This window comes from Macaca nemestrina, chromosome 7, assembly GCF_043159975.1.
Source record: "Macaca nemestrina isolate mMacNem1 chromosome 7, mMacNem.hap1, whole genome shotgun sequence".
Classification (NCBI taxonomy): domain Eukaryota; kingdom Metazoa; phylum Chordata; class Mammalia; order Primates; family Cercopithecidae; genus Macaca; species Macaca nemestrina.
In genome coordinates, this window is record NC_092131.1 from 78346202 (window position 1) to 78366904 (window position 20703).

The 20703-nt window shown below is 38.1% G+C and overlaps 1 protein-coding gene and 1 non-coding gene across 3 annotated transcripts in view; one reads left to right on the plus strand and one right to left on the minus strand.

Annotated features, from left to right (window-relative positions):
* Nucleotides 1-20703, plus strand: part of LOC105477914 (protein kinase D1) — a 373044-nt gene that overhangs the window by 105017 nt on the left and 247324 nt on the right. The gene's annotated exons all lie outside the window — the stretch shown is intronic.
* LOC112425979 (U6 spliceosomal RNA) lies at nt 15152-15254 on the minus strand. The gene has a single exon (XR_003017211.1). It is a non-coding gene; the product is annotated as a U6 spliceosomal RNA (small nuclear RNA).

Here is a 20703-nt window from a genome sequence, read left to right on the forward strand (position 1 = left end):
ATAACATATTTTCCAGTCATACCACTGTTGTTATTCCTTGACTCACACTTTGAGTAGCGTGGTACTCAGGGCAAGATGAACGGGAAGAGAAGGCTGACCATAAGGAAGCATGGCCCGTGAAAGAACACCAGTGGAGGGTCATGGTCTCTGGACTCAGAGTCCAGAGTATGCATCCAATTCTTTGTCTTTGTGCCATCTAACCATAACTCCCACGTGCTGTTGCCGTTGCAAAAGAGTAGATAGTAATATTTACCTCACTGCATTGTTAGGATTTCATGAGAATTCTATTTATGGGATACTGGGTCTTAAGAATATTTGATGACTGTTATGAATCCCCTGTCTTTTTTTAAAAAAAATTATTTGCTAGATATAGGGGGAACAGGTGATATTTGGTTACATGAGTAAGTTATTTAGTGGTGAACTGTGAGATTTTGGTGTACCTATCACCTGAGCAGTATATGCTGAACCCAATTTGTAATCTTTTATCCCTCATTCCCTTTCCACCCTTTCCCCTGAGTCCTGAAAGTCCATTGTATCATTCTTCTGCGTTTGCATCCTCATAGCTTAGCTCCCACTTATGAGTGAGAACATAACAATGTTCAGTTTTCCATTCCTGAGTTACTTCACTTAGAATAATAGTCTCCAATCCCATCCAGTTGTTGCAAATGCCACTAATTCATTTCTTTTTATGGCTGAGTAGTATTCCATCATATATACATACATATATGTATGTATATGTATGTATACATATATATATACATACATGTATATGTATGTATATATATGTATTTATATATACAGTATATATAGCAGTAAAGAATGTATTTAACAGGGTATCTGATAGAATAGTTTCATCAGTATACTGAGTGAATTTCCTGCATATGAATATATTCTGTTGATGTCAGCCAAATTGTTTGTTTTTCAAGTATACATACATATATGTATATATGTAAGTGTATAGAGGTATATATATGTCTATTCCATCATATATGTGTATATATACACACACACACACACACACACACACACACACACACACACACCACACAGTTTCTTTATCCACTCATTGATTGATGGGCATTTAGGTTGGTTCCACATTTTTGCAGCTGTGAATTGTGCTACTATAAACATGCATGTGCCGGTATCCTTTTTGTATAATGACTTCTTTTCCTCTATGAGTCCATTGTCTCTGAAGACCTAGCATAGTGCTCTCAAGAAGCCTTGGTTTTAGAGAACAAAAGTCAAGTATAGATGTTCATTTTTGTTTTAGTGGGGGAAAATAAAACCCTCAAAACAATGGAAAGCAAGGGCTTGCCTGCCTGTATTGTGGAGGAGGAGGAAATGAACAATATAATTTTTTTCTCATAATTTAGCTTAACACAACTGGATAGGAAAAAAATATCTTTCAGACAGCACTATGTTGACAAAATATTGGCAAACCTATTTGGAAAGTTACAGTTCATAAACAGTCCAGGTCTTAAAATTCAATTCTGTCTAAGAGGACTAAAGTGCAGTTGAAACCATGTCACTATCCTCTTTACATTATTTAAAATAACGATCCCTTTGTGGATTAAGTTCATACCTTGGTATAAACTTGTAAATCATCTTTGATGAACTGGCAAGTATCTACTTTACATCTTCGACCCCACTGAAATGTGTGCTACTTTTACTAGAGTGAATTTCTCCTGCGTCATGGTAGTGACTTCTTCCAAACACACACACACAAATGCATACATATACACACACATACACATTTAAATATATGACCCTTTACCTGACCAATGACTACGTCTTATAGTCTGTCAAGTGTCAGCTCAAAATTACTTTGCAGACCTTATATCTGCCACATAATACCCCTTTCTGAGCATACCTCTATCATGTTGTAAATAAACAGTCTTTTATACATTATTTTGCCCTTTTGACTGTGTCAGTATTCGTATTTCGTACATACCACATTTCCTGGCACATGTAACCTGAGAAAATCTGTCTTCTGAAACTCAGGAAAGACCACATATCTTTGAATTCCACATTAAGGAAAACTGGCGGTTCACTAGATTTTGAACCAAAAGTCTTAAATTTCTTTGGAAAATTTTAGACTCAATAAAAATTTGAAGCATGGATATTCCAGTCCTTCCATGGAATACAGCATTAATCTGAAAGGATCTTCTATTGAGGTGATAATTATCTGGCTTTTCAGTCTACTGACAAGCAGATATCTACTGAGTTAGTGTCCAGTTGAGTGAAAGAATATGGTGTCACCGTTACTGACAAATGCTGGAATGTCTGCAATCATAAGGCTCTCTAATTAAAAAAAATATGTAAGCAAGACACATCCTCAAGGATATACCTACAGATTTCATGTGGCCGATTTCATAACTATCTCCAAATCACTGACCTAGACTGTTAAGCAGTAAAGAATGTATTTAACAGGGTATCTGATAGAATAGTTTCATCAGTATACTGAGTGAATTTCCTGCATATGAATATATTCTGTTGATGTCAGCCAAATTGTTTGTTTTTCAAGTACCATTTTTGAAAGATCATTTGATACACAGTTTATAATTGGGGAGCCTAACATTTTTTGCCTGAATATTGGTGCTGGGCCCTGAATAGAAGAAAATGATGTTGATTCTAAATTGACTTCCAGTTGAGAGATCTCATTTATCAGGTAAGGAAAGAGGGCACTATGCTGCTCCTGCTCCTGTGACTTAAAAAGCGGTGGTTGGGGTTTTCAAGGAGGATGGGAAAGTTAAAAGTTAAGTTTACTTTTTAAATCATGTGGTGGTTCAAAATAATAAAGTATAGTTCTTACCTCTAATTTTCATAAATGGAAAATTGTGAATACTTGTTTTAGAAACTTGGACAAGCATTATTTAGCTTAGTTGGCTACCACTAAGTTTGATCCTTGTAGACTTTGGCAGAAGGTAGCAAGTGTGACAGAGGCTGTTTCTCTGAAACGATAAAGGAACATTAGAACATTTGGGTCCTATTATTTCCTTTTAAGAAACTTACAAATACAGAATTGCTGCACCCTCGCCATGGCTAATAACTCACTTAAAATTCACACAGACTGATTTAAAAATGCAAGGGCCTCAAGCACTGCGTTCCAACTGTGCGTATTCTAATTATACTGAATGCATGCAGTCTGTGTCCGAAGAATGTGTCAGCTTATGGAGAACAGGGGGTGTTTCTAAGGCTTAGCCCCAGAGTTCTCAAATTGAACATTTGGAGAGCCAAAATACACAATGGAAAATACACACAATCTTGCTGTCTTCAATTAGGAGTGAGCTCCTATTTCTTCGACTTCAGCAGGTGGCTATTCATCATTCAAATGAAAAATGTTTAGTAATGTGAATGTGATATTTTGGAATTTTACAATTGAGAATCAAAGATTGAAAACTTTATCTTTCCTCTTCTATCAGCAACTTATAATGGTCTCATCCTAACGTTTCTGTCCTCTGACGTGTTACTTAAGAGCTTTTCAAAAGTGGACTTGACCTTCTTCCCTTTTATGTCAGTGGTCGGTTATATAATGAGGACAGTGCTCCATTAAAGAGTGTTTTGTATTTGTATTTGTAGCACAAAAGAAGTGGCAATACAGTATTCATTCAATGATTCTATCATTTAGAGCTATCAATTCAATGGGGTCAGGACCCAGGATATTTTAAAATTATGAGCTTGTTTATATTTATTAATTAAATACATACTTTAACATCTGCATTTGAATGGGTTTTTCTTTTGCATTATTCTTGGAACACATAAACTCTACGAATGACAAATATTAAAAATAACAGCTTGTGAATTCACTTGTGATGGGAATTTAACATATACCAAAAGGGAATATTTTGTGATATTCTTTGTGTACAGACTGGCAAATAATCACTGAAATATAAACCAAACCACACATTCACATAATGTGAAAATTATGGAATTCTCTAACGATGTTGTTATTTACAGTATCAAATGGGAAGCCAAGGAGAAAGTGAGTGCCTGTGGGTACTCAGTGCTGGGCTTAGTTGATTCACACATAGTATATTCAATTATTTCCAGGTGGAGTCCAAGCAAAATCAAACAACTTGTCTAAGGTTACCTAGCCTGTAAATGTTGGAGTTGGGGCCTGTTTAATTCAAAATGTGACTTTTAAACCTGGCTGCATTGTTTCCAATTTTGAATCCATCTTTTGTTAATTTACTTTTGGCTTTACTTTAAAATTTCTTTGGAGATTTTTTTTAAAAATCATTTTGATTCTTCACAGAAATATCTAGCTCTTCTTTAGTTAGATGTCCCTTTAAGAATGTCGTGGGACTGAACTAGAACTGTGGGAGTATTTTCTTTGTAAAAAGAATCAGTAAAGAATGTCCCTTTTGCATCCTAGCTGCTTGTGGGATATTCCTTGCTTGTTGAATCAGTAAAGAATGTCCCTTTTGCAACCTAGCTGCTTGTGGGATATTCCCTAAAGAGAATAGTTTCCAGATATGCATGAACAAAACCCAGGATTCTGTACTGAGATCTGCATTTTATAAAATGTTGATGAAAATCTAGATACTATATACCTAAAGTAAAGGGCAGAACATTAGCTGCCTGCAAACACAGTGATTGCTTTCTTCCTTAGGAAGCTAAGGATTTCTCAGCATGAGATTTTATTTATAAACAGTACTGTCTCTCTTACAGGAGGTTCAAAATAAGGTCATCTTTTTGACTGTCCAGATTGAAGCACTAAAATAATTATTGCTCTGTTAACATGCTAGACAAACGGCAAAGCCATTTTGGATCTGAGCCTTTATTTGCCGAATTAGAAAGGCATAAAGTGAATATTGACCCAAGATAAATACTCACTAAATGAAAAAGGAAAATTGTGCAATGCCTACAAGATGAAATTCGGATCATTTCTGAAGAAACCACTTCAAGAATTCTATAGAAATCATTCTGCATCATTTGTTTTGAAGCTACTAAACTTGATCTGTGAGTGATTATTTTCTATAGCTCATGTGTAATGAATACTTGCAGTCAGATGACTGGGCATTATTTATTCAAATGATTGTACGAGAAAAACAGATTGCTTTCCATAGTGACCTTGGAGGCCAAAAACATTGAAGATCTGGGCAGTGCATTAATCATAAAATTTAAAAAGAAAAATTAAATATGAAACAAATTGGTTCATGGAGTTAGTTGTAAAACCTGGTTGCTATGCTGAGCTACTGATTACAGGTATCATGGTCTCTATGAGAGGAAAGATGATTGCACTAGACTGGTGGTCTCTGTGGGTGATAAAGGCAAAGTGTTTAAAAGGTTGCTCTGACTGTGAAGTCTGTCTGCTTGAGGAGGTTGTGTGTGTGGGTGTGTGTGCAGGCACACATGGTCTCAGCTGTGCATCTGCAGGCATTCATGTGGAGGATGCTATTGTTTAACCCAGAATTGCCTAGAATTGCCATGTTGCAATCAGAACATTTGTATTATTTTAACAATGGTTTATTATGATATTTTGCCCATCAGTAATTTTTAAAAGAGGGGTGAATGTGTTCAAGAATTAGTTTGTGAACCTTTTTTCCTTTGTGTTGCTTTATAAGCCCTGAATGTCTATAAAAGTTCCAGTGTGTCCCTGATTTTGCTTCCTTTTAAAATAAAGTCCTTTGTTTAATTTTGCAATTCAGTGTGTAAGGAGAGAGTGAAGAGAATGAGAACTTAACTTGAACTCTGTCTCTATTCAAACTTAAAAGTCAGTATGTCATTCAGATAGAACAGAAAACAGGCTAATATGATAGCAGCCAGGATCTAGCAAAGCATCCGGCACTTCACTAATAGACCTTAGTGAATTGAGTGTTAGTGGAACCGTGGTCACTGAGTACCTTACCCACATACCAAGAGCTGTGTACTCTGAGTTACCACAGAATTCTGGCTGCTGCTCATTCTCCTTCCTTCCTTTGGATTGATATCTTTCTGACAATCATAAGATGTCTATCTCAACTGTCTCCTCAATCTATGCAATCAACCTTAGAGAATACAAGAACACAGTCGTGTATTTAATCATCCTCAGTGTTACCCTAAAATCTATTCTGAACAGGTAAAAATTCATTATATTTACCCTAACTTCTACTCTGAAGTTCAGTGTATCTCCTGTAATTATAACGTCTCTATTGAACATCTCTAAGCATACTACACTTGAATTTCAAACTCAACATGTTCAAAACTGACTTCATCTTTTCCCATTTCCCTCCATCACTGTTAATGACTCCCAGAGTTTAAGCTAGAAAGCTGCATCATCTTAACCCCCTTCCCCCATTACATCTCATCCTACACAATCAGTGGGTTGCTGAGCACAACTCATTCCACTTCATATGTGCCTCTTTCCTTGTCGATGTTGTCTCAATTCAAGCTCTGATCACATTTGAAGACTATGTGAGCTGCTGTTCCTTTTCTCCCTCCCCTTTCTTTACCTTTTTAATGTTGAAAATATTCTACCATTCTCTCCACAGGATGATCTTGTGGCTCCTTAGCGTGTTATACAAGGCCATTCAGCATCTGGCCCTAATTGGTTTATCTTCCCCATTATCCATATTCCCTGGAGATGCTGTGTTCCCAGCCATACTGATCTGCTTATTATTCAACGAAAACTCCTTTACTTGGTTGACTTCCTGCCATTCTCTTGTGTTATTAGTTGATTTTCCCTGGAATTCCCTTCTCACTTCTTTTCCTGTCAACTAGGGGAGCACGTACTCCTCCTTAAGGTTCCTTTCTCTGACGCGGAGTAAATATTTATTAAATAACTAAAAAAGTTTGGTCTCATCTATTCACTGAAGCCTTCTCAGAACACTTGGCACACACCTTTGTTACAACGGCATTTCATAGATTCTATTTTAATTACAGAATATATGTGCTTTTTTCTGCTTAGCCTGTGATTTCCTTTAAAGCTAGTGCCAAAGTTTATTAATCTTTTCCTAACACATAGCCTGGTGCCTGCACATAGTAGGCATTAAATAAATATTCGCTGAGTCAGACCACTCAGGTAGTAGCCAGAAAGTATTGCCTCTATATTGGTGGTATGAATGAACCTTATTTCCAGGGGTAATGTGGGGTGTCCTTATGATTCCGTAACCATTGTGTTTAGGGTGGATATGCCTCACCTTCTCATTGTGGAGGCTGAGTTTATAGTGGATGAATCTTTCTGGAGAGACCTTCATATTAGAAATAACTGGCACTCTCTGTGGACCAACATCTCTTCCGACTTGAATGTCTGCGACTGTCTACAAAGTAATATCAATACCTTGAGGGCAAACATCAGGGTCTCTGCTTTTGTGTTCTTCGTGGAGTTGAATTCATACTGTTGGTTCAGGTCGATAGTGTTTCATTGTTGTTGTTTTTACTTCTAATCTGGAAATAATTTCAAATTTACAGAAAATTTGCCAACAATAAAAATAACACAAAGAACATTCCTCTAGCTTTTACCCAGATTCAGCTAAACATTTTACCCCATTTGCTTTATTTTATTTTATTTTATTTTATTTTTATTTTATTTTTTGAGACAGAGCCTTGCTCTGTCACCCCAGACTGGACTGCAGTGGTGCGATCTCAGCTCACTGCAAGCTCCGCCTCCGGGGTTCACACCATTCTCCTGCCTCAGCCTTCTAAGTAGCTGGGACTACAGGTGCCCGCCACCACGTCTGGCTAATTTTTTGTATTTTTAGTAGAGACAGGTTTCACTGTGTTAGCCAGGATGGTCTTGAGCTCCTGACCTCGTGATCCACCTACCTCGGCCTCCCAAAGTGCTGGGATTATAGGCGTGAGCCACCGCGCCTGGCCCCTATTTGCTTTATTATTTGTGTGCTCTCTCTCTTTCTGTCTCAGACTTTTTTTTTATTCTTGAACTGTCTGAGGATATTATACACCATGGCCCTTTGTACCTATCCACATCAATATGTGTTTCCTAAGGATCAGGTATTGTTTTATAAAACTACAGTGCAATGATCAATATCAGTAAATTTGTCATTAATAAAATACTTTAACCTACCATTTATATTTCAGTTTTATCAATTGAGCCAATAACTTCCTTTAGAGTATATTTTTCCTTCCAGTACAGGATACAGCCTTGGGTCAGGCAGTGCATTTTGTTGTTGTCTCCTTACTTTCCTTTAATGCAGACATTTACATAGCCTTTCTTTGTATTTTCTGACATTGACTTTTTGAAGAATATAGTGTACCCCCACCCCCTTTTTAATAGGAAATTTCTTATTTTGGGATTTAATAGGTCAGTAGATTTTGCTAATTTTTCTTAAACTAACTGGTAGCTAGATTTGAAGTACTAATGGGTTATTAGTATATCTAATATGAATAAGTAGTACATTAAAGTTATTGCTTAATTTTCTTAGAGTAAATTGATACTAATTATGAAACTTCACCTAGAAATAAAACATCATTTTTTAAAAAGTTTACATCTAAGAGGAACAGATTGAATATGCCAATATTTTGTAAATAACTAGGCTCTTTCTGATACTGCAAGGAGAAATAAAATAATTATTACTGAGTTTCCATTGATATTAAAACCAAACGAAATAGTTGTACTGGAGCATAGGTTAACTTTTCTTTTCTTTTTTTTTTTCAAATAAAGTATTCTTTTCAGTTTTGAAATGTTAAATGCCAAGAAGATCGAATTCTCTTTCAGACCCTTATTTTGATCAATTAATTGATATTAAGTCTTTGAATAAAGGCTTTTGTTGTTATTTTGAGGAAAGTGCACTATTTTGACTACAGGTACTTAAAAAATTAATTCCTTACAGAATGAAAACCTGAAGGTATTAAAACACAATACATGAATATTTAATAGATAGCAAATATTTAGACTGGTTAAACAAGAAAGAAAATTAGCATCAAATTAAATAAACTGCTGTGGATATTTATCCCCAATATTGGAGAGAATTGTGTGGTATGGTGTTTCTGTTTGTTGTTGTTTGTCATCTGTTCTGCCATCTCAGCTAAACTCATGAATTGAGAAGCAGCCTGGGCTTATTTCCACAACATTCAGACCTTACTGTGCATTTACACTTGCTTACAATATGCTTCTCTTTTCTTTCCAAGCGTGGTCATCTTTCATTTTCACACCCTAGGGTGCTCTGTACAGCCACTGAACACAGTGCAGTCAAATTGTCATAGGCAGCAAGGTAGAAGAAATACTGTCAAATGCCATTTTTTTTACAACTTTAATTTGTTTTTCTGTCTTCATTGTTTATGATAACCTCCTAGAAACTTGAAAATAGCATTTCCTTCCCTGCTGTTTTTGTCATTTGTGTTTAGAAGACAAATCTTTTTTCAATGAAAAAATAGTTGCATTTAACTGAGAAGAAAAAATGGCAAAGCTATACAATTTTATTTTCCTTTGTAATCACAATGTTTTCTTTTCTTTCTTTATTGGATTTTTGGGTGGAATTTATAAGAAGAATTAGGGAAGCAGTGGCTGGCAGAGGCAGGATAAGGCACTTGTGAGCATGACTCTGGAGTCTCGCTGCTTGGGTTCAAATCCTGGCCTAGAAGTTAACAAGCCCAGTGATCTCTGGCAGGTTACCTCATCTCCCTGTCCTCTGTATTGTCATTTGTAAAATAGAGGTTACATAATGATACCTAACCATAAAGTTAGAGGTCACCATAAAGTTAGAGGTCACGAGGATTATTGAACCAATACTTACAGATACTTAAAACAGTGTCTATAATATAGCAAATGATATGTATTTGTTAAATAAAAATAAGTCTCCTTCCTCTTAATCTTATTATACTGTTCCTTTTTCCCTTGTGGTGTGAGTTAGTGAAAGCCAATGTTCACAGCTTTTCAGAGGGTCATCTTCAGAGTGATAGGGGACCTTTCAGTGAAGAAATCTGGATGTTTTTTGAAATCTTAGCAAAAGTCAAAATGTGTCAGTTTGCCACACATCCTTGTGCTTGGCTTAGTTGGGAGAAGGCATTATTAAAAGGTTACATATGTTTATGTGCCAGTGGGCCTCTGATCACTCACAGCCTGCCCTCATTTTGATTTGGCAGAAGCCCACTGTAGTTCTTGTGAAGAACATTTATGTTCGTTCAAAATTTCACAGATACCAGGTATGTAAACTTGAAAGAAACATACTTTCAAAGATGACCCAAGGAAGCATGTCCTCAACCTTCCAAAAATGCTCAAGCCAACATAAAAAGTAAAGTATATAAATATATATTTGAAAAAATTAGTTGTAATCCTTCAGGCCTTAATATGTCATCTTTATCTAAATGTATTTAAAATGAATCATTTTTGGGGGCCTAGTAGGTCCCCAAATACTACAAATATACGTAGTTTACATTTATTTTCTGCTGAAGGAAGCAACAGAGAAAATATAGTCTCTTAGAATTCCAGGAATTTGAGGGCATTTCAATATGTGGGAACCATTTTTTAGTAATCATAGGGTCACATAAAATAGATTATTTACAACATCGAGGACACAATATCCTGGATGACAGCTTTTACGATCCATTGAAATATAAAACTGTCAGTGAAGCTAAAGACACCCTAAAACCAAAGAGGTACAAAGTCAGAGTAAATGTAAACTTCTGGTGATTCGTCATGATATGGCTGAGGCTATATTTTAAGAGAAAAAGGTCACCTAGCACTTAAGGATAATAGAAAATTAAACGAAGTTCACATATTGGACTTCATATCATGAGAACTTAAAAAGCAAATAACTCTCCAGTTTATTTAAATGTTGCATTTATGGTAACAATTTTTCTCTTAACTATAATAACAATAGATTTAAATAACAATAAAACATTTTTAAAAACAGTGAAATCATCTCACTACCACCATGTGTCTGTTGTCATTCCTGAATGTGTGGCACATAGTTATTTGCTTTATTGTTCATTGTTGGTAGCTCAGGAAGCCTGATTTTCTTTCTGGACTGATTTCCCAGAACTGCTGATAAAAAGCTTCTAAGAAGAGTTTTAATGAGCTATTGACATGACTAAGCTGTTATTTATTTATTTATTTATTTTTTGAGACGGAGTCTCTCTGTCTCGCTCTGTTGTCCAGACTGGATTGCAGTGGCGAGATCTCGGCTCACTGCAACCTCCGACTCCCTGGTTCATGTGATTCTTCTGCCTCAGCCTCCCGAGTAGCTGGGATTACAGGCACGTGCCACCATGCCCAGCTAATTTTTGTATTTTTAGTAGAGTCAGGGTTTCACCATGTTGGCCAGGATGGTCTCCATCTCCTGACTTTGTGATCCGCCCACCTCAGTATCCTGAAGTGTTGGGATTACAGGCGTGAGCCACCACACCCGGCCTGACATGACTAAGCTGTTTATCGAAATGCTCCCTTTGCTTATACCTATATTGAAGGTAGCAAGAAAGTCTTAAGCTAATGAAGAAATGAGTATTATTAATATGTAAAGAAGAGATACTACATTTAAACTGGTAGACATAAATGCCATTATGATTTCTGTAGTTTACTGGAAAATAAACATGGGGCTGGAATTGTGCTATTTGAGAAGCACAGCTGGAAGTGTTTCGTGGACTATGCATCTACTTAGACTTTTAAAGTGTATACATTCTTAATAGTCACTTAGGAAGAACCTTGAGACAAGGAGACATGTTCCACTATCCGGAAAGGGTGGATGTTACAAGATGTGTTAAGCTGAATCCTCAGTGAATGTTCCATTGCATAGTTCTGTAAATTGTTCCAGGATCTCATAATGGTTAGACTACTATCAATAAATTTCTCCCACGTTTCGTTTTGTTTTTTCACGAGTTTGTGCCAAAGGCATGTATTTTAAACCTGGATTTTCCGCCTCACTGTCATGTTTTCCATGTTGCTCTCAACAATTTCCCTCTAGGGACATTTTGATCGTCTGGAATGGAAAGGTGAGAATATGCTGGAAGGATATAAATCATGAGACTCTCTACAGGATTCGTGTTAACTATGATTTACTAGAGGAATAGAAAGAAATAACGAATTATCTTATGTTTAATTTATCTTAAATAATTTAGATGTTTCTAATGGTAGTCTTGCCATAACAAGATTAATTCTTTACTGTTGTAGTGTGCAGTCAACTGTGGAATTTTTTTTTTCCTTGATGATTAAAAGGTCATTTGGTGCACTTTTTAAAGAAGGCTTTTCATTTTAAAGTCAGTGAGAAACCTCTCAAATAGATCTGAATTAACCACAGTTGATTTTAATGACACAATTTAGAAAATGAGAATAAACACAAACACTTTGGGTTTGTTCATCTATGTTAATACGTGCATTCTGTCATCTTCCTTTAGACTGGCACTTATTTAAATATTAAACCATCCTTTACACTGTTTATGTGGTGATATAGTTCAAGTTGGCTCTTTTCTATATTTTGCTTAGTCATTAAAATTTTTGCATATAGTTACATTGCATAAAATATAATTAGCTTAGCTTCGAGTGCTAAGGAATCAATGAGAGAAGAGAACAGATTCAAGGTTTTTGTAGTGAGTAGATACAAAGCTGCATTTGTGTCGGTGCCAGCAATGGAGGCAGCAGGGAATCATTGAGACAGGGCAAGCAGCCAGCCTGGGATCTGAGCCTAAGCTGAGTGGAGAGGGTTTTGCATATACCTTTGAAAAAGTGCATCAAAGTCAGGTATGCAGACTGCAGTTGGAGCACATGCAGGCATAAGAGGTTAGCTATTCAGAACTTTGAGTTCCCCCGACCAGGCAGGGAAAAAGCCCAGTTCCTTAGTACACTGGTGTAGTCAGGATCCCTGCCTTGGGAGGTTCTTAAGTGCTTTTTGCTAGACTCCAGGCTGAAACTTGGAAAGAGGAAGATGCAGTAATTTGCCACACCTGGCAAACCCTGACACAGTGTTGTTGCCATACCCACATTTGACTGGGGTTGGCAATGATTAATTATGTAGTGGGACAGACAATATAGTCAAGTGTGGTCCTGAGCAAAATACCTGTTTTATTTGTGGTTCCTTCTCTACTACTTTGATATTTTAACTTTAAAATGAAGCTGCAAGGGAGTTTAGCTGGTAAAGAGAAAATAGTTTTCTATTTACCAGCTAAATAGAAAAAGTTGGGTTGGAGAGAAGTCTGCACATATCCATTCATTAATTCAGTCTTTCATTCAACAAATATATTTTGAATACCTTAGTATGTAATTACCCAAAGTAAATGAATATTCATTCATCTTTGAAATTCAAATTCCATTTTGCTAATGAACAGCTCAGTGTTTACCCAGAGGTACAGAGTTAGCCCTGGCAAAACTAATTTGATCCCTAACTTTTTTTTTTGTTTATACAGTTCAGGTCTCTGCAAAGTCCTGGCTGGAACCAAAAGGTGGGTTGATCTTGGCTATGAACATCATCTGACAGAGCAAGAAATGGTAGCTATAGTAATTGGATGTGTAATTTACATTGAGAGTCAGTGTTCCCTTAACAGGTCAGAGTGCAAGCATGCTGACATTGTTGATATTAATTGCTAATACCTGTTGAGTGTTTCGAACGTGCTAGGCCCTGTGGTATTAAGCAAGTTTTTTCCATTACCTCATCTAACAGTTTAAGTAGAAATAGGTGCTCTTTGGGTAGTGTCTGTCTCTGCGGCCCTACAGATTTGGCCTTACCCTCTCCCTCTCCCTAGAACTGTAGTGAGAATAATCTCATTTGGTCATCTACTTGCAATACACAATCCTAAAGAGCAGCATAGAATTCTTGTCTGGCTCAGGTCCTCTGGGAAGTCAGCCTGAAGAATTCAGATTTTCCCTATTACGTTTGTGTTGTTTCACCATCTGATGGGCAAGATGTTTTGTCTTTTGTATATAAAATTTAAGCAACTGTACCAGCATCAAATATGTACTTCCAGTTGAAAATGTATGTAGATCAGTTTTCTATATTCAAGAATTTAACATTTTAAAGTTGATTTTGGGCTTTTCCACATACAATTGTCTCCTTTTTTTATAAATAAAGATATGCTTTCGCATAGACACTTAAGTTTCCAGAGTATTTTTGTGGTTTCTAGAATGCATATTTTCATTTTATCTTAAATAGATGAGAGAAGTTTTTTTCGTTTGTTTGTTTGAGACAGAGTTTCGCTCCTGTTGCCCAGGATGGGGTGCAAGGGCATGATCTCAGCTCACTGCAACCTCCGCCTCCAGGGTTCAAGCAATTCTCCTACCTCAGCCTCCTGAGTAGCTGGGATTACCGGCATGTGGCATCATGCCTGGCTAATTTTTTGTATTTTTAGTGGAGACTAGGATTTCACCATGTAGGCCAGGCTAGTCAAGAACTCCTGACCTCAGGTGATCCACCCGCCTCGGCCTCCCAAAGTGCTGGGATTACAGGTGTGAACCACCATGCCTGGCTAGATGAGGTAAGTTTTAACAAAAAATATAACTGATATGGTTTGGCTCTGTGTCCCCACCCAAATCTCATCTCGAATTGTAATTCCCATGCATGGAGGGAGGGAAGTGATTGGATCATGGAGCCAGTTTCCCCCATGCTGTTCTCCTGATAGTGAGTGAATTCTCACAAGACCTGATGGTTTTATACATAGAACTTTTTCCTGCACTCTCACTTCTCCTCCTGCCTCCTTGTGAAGAAGGTGCCTGCTTCCCCTTCACCTTCCGCCATGATTGTAGGTTTCCTGAGGCCTCCCTAGACATGCAGAAGCTCTTTCCTTTGTAAATTACCCAAGTCTGGGTATTTCTTTATAGCAGTGTGAAAATGAACTACAATAACTGAACACTTTCCTTCTGACAGGAGGAATAACATGGTGAACATAGTGTTTGCAGATTTTGTATTCAAGCAAGTTATTTTAAGGATTGCTCTTTTTCATATTAAAGTCAAATTATATTCAATTTAGTGTTCTGGTTATATCTAGGTATAGGTAGTTTTGCTATTGATTTCCTGTATGTTGTATGTGTCCTTTTAATAGGCCTTGGGTCTTTTTTTTAGCAGTGATAATTAAAATATGGAGTTGTAAGACATAATACAAAGATATCCTTTGTAACTCTGCATGTTTTTCTCAATGACATTTTGCAAAACTCTAGTTTAGATTCATAGCTAAGATATTGATATGGGCACTCAATCCAGATTTCCCAAGTTTTGTGTGTTCTGTTTTGGGTGTGTGTGTGTGTGTGTGTGTGTGTGTGTGTGTGTGTGTGTATTTAGTTATATAAAATAAAAATATGAAACACATAACAAATTTGTATGCCATCCTTGTGTAGGTACGATGCTAATCTCTCTATTGTCCAATTTTAGTACATGTGCTAAAGAAGTGGGCACAGGCCTTGGGTTCTTAGGCATCAGCACTGGCTTCATTACTCAGTGATGAGAACAATTGTTTGGGGTGTAATGCTCTGAATTTCCTGTCTTGAAATCCTTGATTTTATATTTGTATTTATGTTTTATAAGTGAAGTCTGGTGGGATAATGGAGCATGCCCAAGACTTGAAGCCTTAGTTCAGGTGACCATTTGTGCTGTTGTCCAGTTCTGGCTTCCCCACCACTGAGGATCACAAGCCCAATCTGGCCTCCTTCCCTGATCCTGCGCAACAATTGCTGCTGTCCTCAGCCCCTGGCAGAGAGGGTCAGGGTCTGAAGCAAGAGCCCCACAGGTCTTAGAACAGAGCATTGATGTGACCATAACTTCTAGGAGTGCCACCGTGGTGCCTCAGTGGGGCAAACCTCTGACTTCTGAACTAGATACCTAATGCATCCTTGTGTAGGGACTGTAGTGCTCCTGGGGGTCATTCTTCTGCTTGTGGGCTTGCGTAGTAGAGTTGTGTGTGGAAAGGGAGATGCCCAGCTCACCTCTCCTGGGTGGTGCACAGAGCATTGCTCTGGCAGCTGGAAGGAGAGAGAACTCAGCTGCTAGCCAGTGGGCAGTTTATGTGAGCGGTGGGTGGGCATGTGGGGTAGAACTCTGGAAGGTCTGCATTTATTGTGCAGATATCCCTGTGCCTGAAGGATGTCAACATCAAGTAGCAAATAACACCATGGCAGGTTGAGGGGAAGCTGTGGAAGAAAGGAAAACACTTGATATTTTAGTACCTTTAATGGCACTTTTCCTCTGCTTTGTGAACAAGGGGCCCTGCAAATGATGTAGCCCATTCTGATAAGCATAGTGTTATCTTCAGCAATCATTTACTATACACAGTGCCCACTTGTTTTCACTGCATCATCCTGTATTTGCTTCAAATCTCAGTGACATAATAAGAAGATATTCAGTGAGACTGTGTGGGGACTAGAGCAGCACAAAACCCATAATGATATAAATATGTGGTGGAAAATTACAATAAAACCCTTGCATCTTCCACTTTAATTTTGCCTCAAGGAAATGGCAAAATGCCCAGCTGGCAATAACCAGTTCCAAATGAGCTGCCAAAACTGCTAGGTGCTGAAATACGTAGTTTGTTGCACTTCCCCATTTTGGTGCCTGACTATAGGTTTTGAGGTTGGCATTTTAAAGCCAGAGCAGGTGCCTGCCACCTGGAAGCATTTTCTTGAGTGCCAAGTTAATGTCACCACAATAAGACCAATGAAGTGTATTTTTATATAACATTGAAACTGCTTTACATGTGTATACATATCTATTGAAATAAATCCTAAATAGGCCTAAAATGTTTTCATCTGGAATTCAAAGGGATATGATTTGTGTCTTGGAACAATGAAGGATTCTTATAAAAAGGAGCATGCTGATAGAAAACATTTAGATAAAATATTTGAAAAGTTTGTAAATGTAGATTGAACTATTAGCATAAGAAAATTAGATTGCATTACCTTAAAACCTGACATTAGAGGTGCTGAGGTGACGGCGAAGAATACATACAGGCACACATCTGTATATTGCTGTTCACTTGATTGTCCTTTGCAGATTGTGTTTTTTTGTTTTTTTTTTTTTTTTTCAATTCAAGGTTTGTGGCAACGTTGCATCAAGCATGTCTATTGGTGCCATTTTTCCAACAGCACATGTTCACTTCAAGTCTCTGTGTCATGTTTTGGTAATTATCACAATATTTCAAACTTTTATTATATTTTTACGGTGATCTGTGATGAGTGATTTTTGTAATTACTGCTGTAATTGTTTTGATATACCAAAAATTGTGCCCATGTAAGACAGCAAACTTAAGTGTGTGTGTTCTGACTGGTTCATCCACTGGCTGTTCCCTCATCTCACTACCTCTCTTTAGGCCTTTCTATTCCCTGATAAACAACAATATTCAAATTAAGCCAATTAATAACTCTACACTGGCTTCTAAGTGTCAAGTGAAAGGGAGAATCACAGCAACGTGTGGTGTCTCACACCTGTAATCCCAGCTCTTTTGGGAGGTGGAGGAGAGTGGATCACGAGGTGAGGAGATCAAAACCATCCTGGCTAACGCGGTGAAACCCCGTCTCTACTAAAAATACAAAAAATTAGCCAGACGCGGTGGTGGACGCCTTGTAGTCCCAGCTCCTCGGGAGGCTGAGGCAGGAGAATGGCATGAACCCGGGAGGCAGAGCTTGTAGTGAGCCGAGATCGCACCACTGCACTTTCAGAGACTCTGTCTAAAAAAAAAAGAATCACATGTCTTTCATTGTAAATCAAAAGCTATAAATGATTAAGCTTAGTAAGGTGTGGCCTCTTGTGCCAAACACTTAGCCAAACTGTGAGTGCCAAGGAAAAGTTATTGAAGGAAATTAAAAGTGCTACTCCAGTGAACACACAAATGATAAGAAAACAAAACAGCCTTATTGCTGATAGGGAGAAAGTTTTAGTGGTCTGGATAGAAGATCAAAGCAGCCCCAACATTCCCTTAAGCCAAAACCTAATCCAGAGCAAGGTCTTAATGTTCTTCAATTCTGTGAATGCTGAGAGAGGTGAGGAACCTACAGAAGAAAAGCTGAAAGCTAACAGAGTTTGTTTCATAAGGTTTATAGAAAGAAGCCATAAAAGGGCAAGTTGTAGCAGCAAGTGCTGATGTAGAAGCAGCAGCAAGTTATCCAGAAGATCTAGCTAAGATCATTGATGAAGGTGGCTTCACTAAATAACAATTTTTCAATGAAGACAAAACATCCTTCTATTGGAAGAAGCATCTAGGACTTTCACAGCTGGAGAGGAGAAGTCAATGCCTGGCTTCAAAGCCTCAAACCAGAGGCTGACTCCCTTGTTAGGGGCTAAGCAGCTGGTGACTTTAAGTTGAGGCCAGTGCTCATTGGCCATTCTGAAAATCCTAGGGCCTTTAAGATTTATGATAAATCTATTGTCTGTGCTCCATAAATGGAATAAAACCTGTGTAACAGCACATCTGCTTGCAGCGTGGTTTCTGAATATTTTAAGCCACTGTTAAGACTTACCATTCAGAAAAAAAAGATTCCTTTCAAAATGTTGTTTTTCATTGACAATGCGCCTGGTCACCCAAGAACTCTGGTGGAAATGGACCAGAGTTAAATGTTTTCATAGCTGCTAATAGAACTCCATTCTGCAGCCCATGGATCAGGGAGTAATTTCAACTTTCACGTGTTATTATTTAAGAAATATATTTCATAAGGCTACAGCTGCCATTGATAAGGTGATTTCTCTGATAGATCTGGGCAAAGTAAATTGAAAACATTTTGGATAGGAATCACCATTCTAAATGCCATTAAGAATCTTCATGATTCATCAGAGGTGGTTAAAACCGTAACATTAAGAGGAGTTTGGAAGAAGTTGATTTCAACACTTATGGATGACTTTGATGGGTTCAGGACTTCAGTAGAGGAAGTAACTGCAGATGTGGTTAAACTATCAAGAGAACTAGAATTAGAAGTAGAACCTGAAGGTGGTTCACGCCTGTAATTCTAGCACTTGGGGAGGCCAAGATGGGCAGATTGCCTGAGGTCAGGAGTTCGAGATCATCCTGGCCAACATGGTGAAACTCCATCTCTACAAAAAATACAAAAACTAGCTGAGTGTGGTGGCAGGCGCCTGTAATCCCAGCTACTTGGGAAGCTGAGGCAGGAGAATTGCTTGAACCCAGGAGGCAGAGGTGGTAGTGAGCTGAGACAACACTATTGTACTCCAGCATGGGCGACAAGAGCAAAACTCCCGTCTCAAAAAAAAAAAAAAAAAAAAAATGTAGAGCCTGAAAGTAGGACTGAATTGCTGCAATCTAATGATTAAACTTGAATGGATGACTAACAGCTTCTTACGGATGAAAAATAGAGTCATTTCTTTTGATAGAATCTACTGCTGGTGAAGATTCCGTTAACGTTATTTAAATGACAACAAAGGATTTAGGGTTTTATATAAACTTAATTAATAAAGCAGTGGCAGGATTTGAGAGGATTGACTCCAATTTTGAAAGACATTCTACTGTGGGTAAAATGCGATCAAACAGCATCACATGCTACAGAGAAATCTTTCATGAAGAGTCAATTGATGCAGCAAACATCATTGTTGTCTTACATTAAGAAATTGGCTGGGGCCAGGCACGGTGGCTCACTCCTGTAACTCTAGCACTTTGGGAGGCCAAGGCGGGCGAATCACTTAAAGCCAGGAGTTTGAGACCAGCCTGACCAACATGGTGAAATCCCGTCTATACTAGAAGTACAAAAATTAGCCAGTCTTGGTGGCACACGCCTGTAATCCTAGCGACTCGGGAGGCTAAGGCACGAGAAGTGCTTGAACCCAGGAGGTGGAGGTTGCAGTGAGCCGAGATCATGCCTCAGCATTCCAGCCTGGGAGATAGAGCAAGACTCTGTCTCAAAAAAATAAAAAGAAAAAAGAAAGAAAATAAAAGAAATTGGCTTGGTGTGGTGGCTTATATCTGTAATCTCAGCACTTTGGGAGGCTGAGGTGGGTGGATCACTTGAGCTCAAGAAGTGTGAGACCAGCATGGACAATGAGATGGTGAAACCCCATCTCTACAAAAAAATACAAAAATTAGCCAGGCATGGTGGCATACACTGGTAGTCCCAGCTACTTGGGAGGCTGAGGTGGGAGGATCACTTGAGCCTGGGCGGCAGAGGTTGCAGTGAGCCAAGAAATTGCCAGTGCACTCCAGCCTGAGCCATGGAGTGCAACCCTGTCTCAATTGAAAAAAAAAAAAGAGGAGATTGACACAGCCACCTCAGCCTTCAGCAATCACCACTCTGATCAATCAGCAGCCATCAGTATCGAGACTAGATTCTCCACTGGCAAAGAGATTAGGGCTCCCTGAAGACTTAGATCAAGAATCCCCAAACCTCAAACCATAGACACCATAGGAGTTGAGTGGTGGGCCAGTGAGCATTACCGTCTGAGCTCTGCTTTCTGGCCTTCTGTTAGATCGGTGGCATTAGATTCTCATAACAGCCTGATGATCTGAGGTGGAACAGTTTCACCCTGAAATCATCCCCTGTCAAGAGATCACTGGAGACGATTGTCAGCATTTTTTAGCAATAAAGTATTTTTTTCTTTAAGGCATGTGGACTTTTTTTTTAGACATAATGCTATTGCAGACTTAATTGACTACAGTATAGGGTAAGCATAGCTTTTATATGCATTGGGAAACCTGAAAATTTGTGTGACTTGCCATATTGCGACAATATGGTTTTATTGTTTTTATTGTTGTGGTCTGAACTGAATCCGTAACACATTCAATGTATTCCTGGCACGTTTTTGTAACATTTCAATCTTTGAGACCAAAGGACCTTCTTGTTTCAGTTGCAAAAGTATGTCTGTTTTGGTGCCTGTAAATACATTTGCAAATCTGATGCCTTCAGGATGCTTA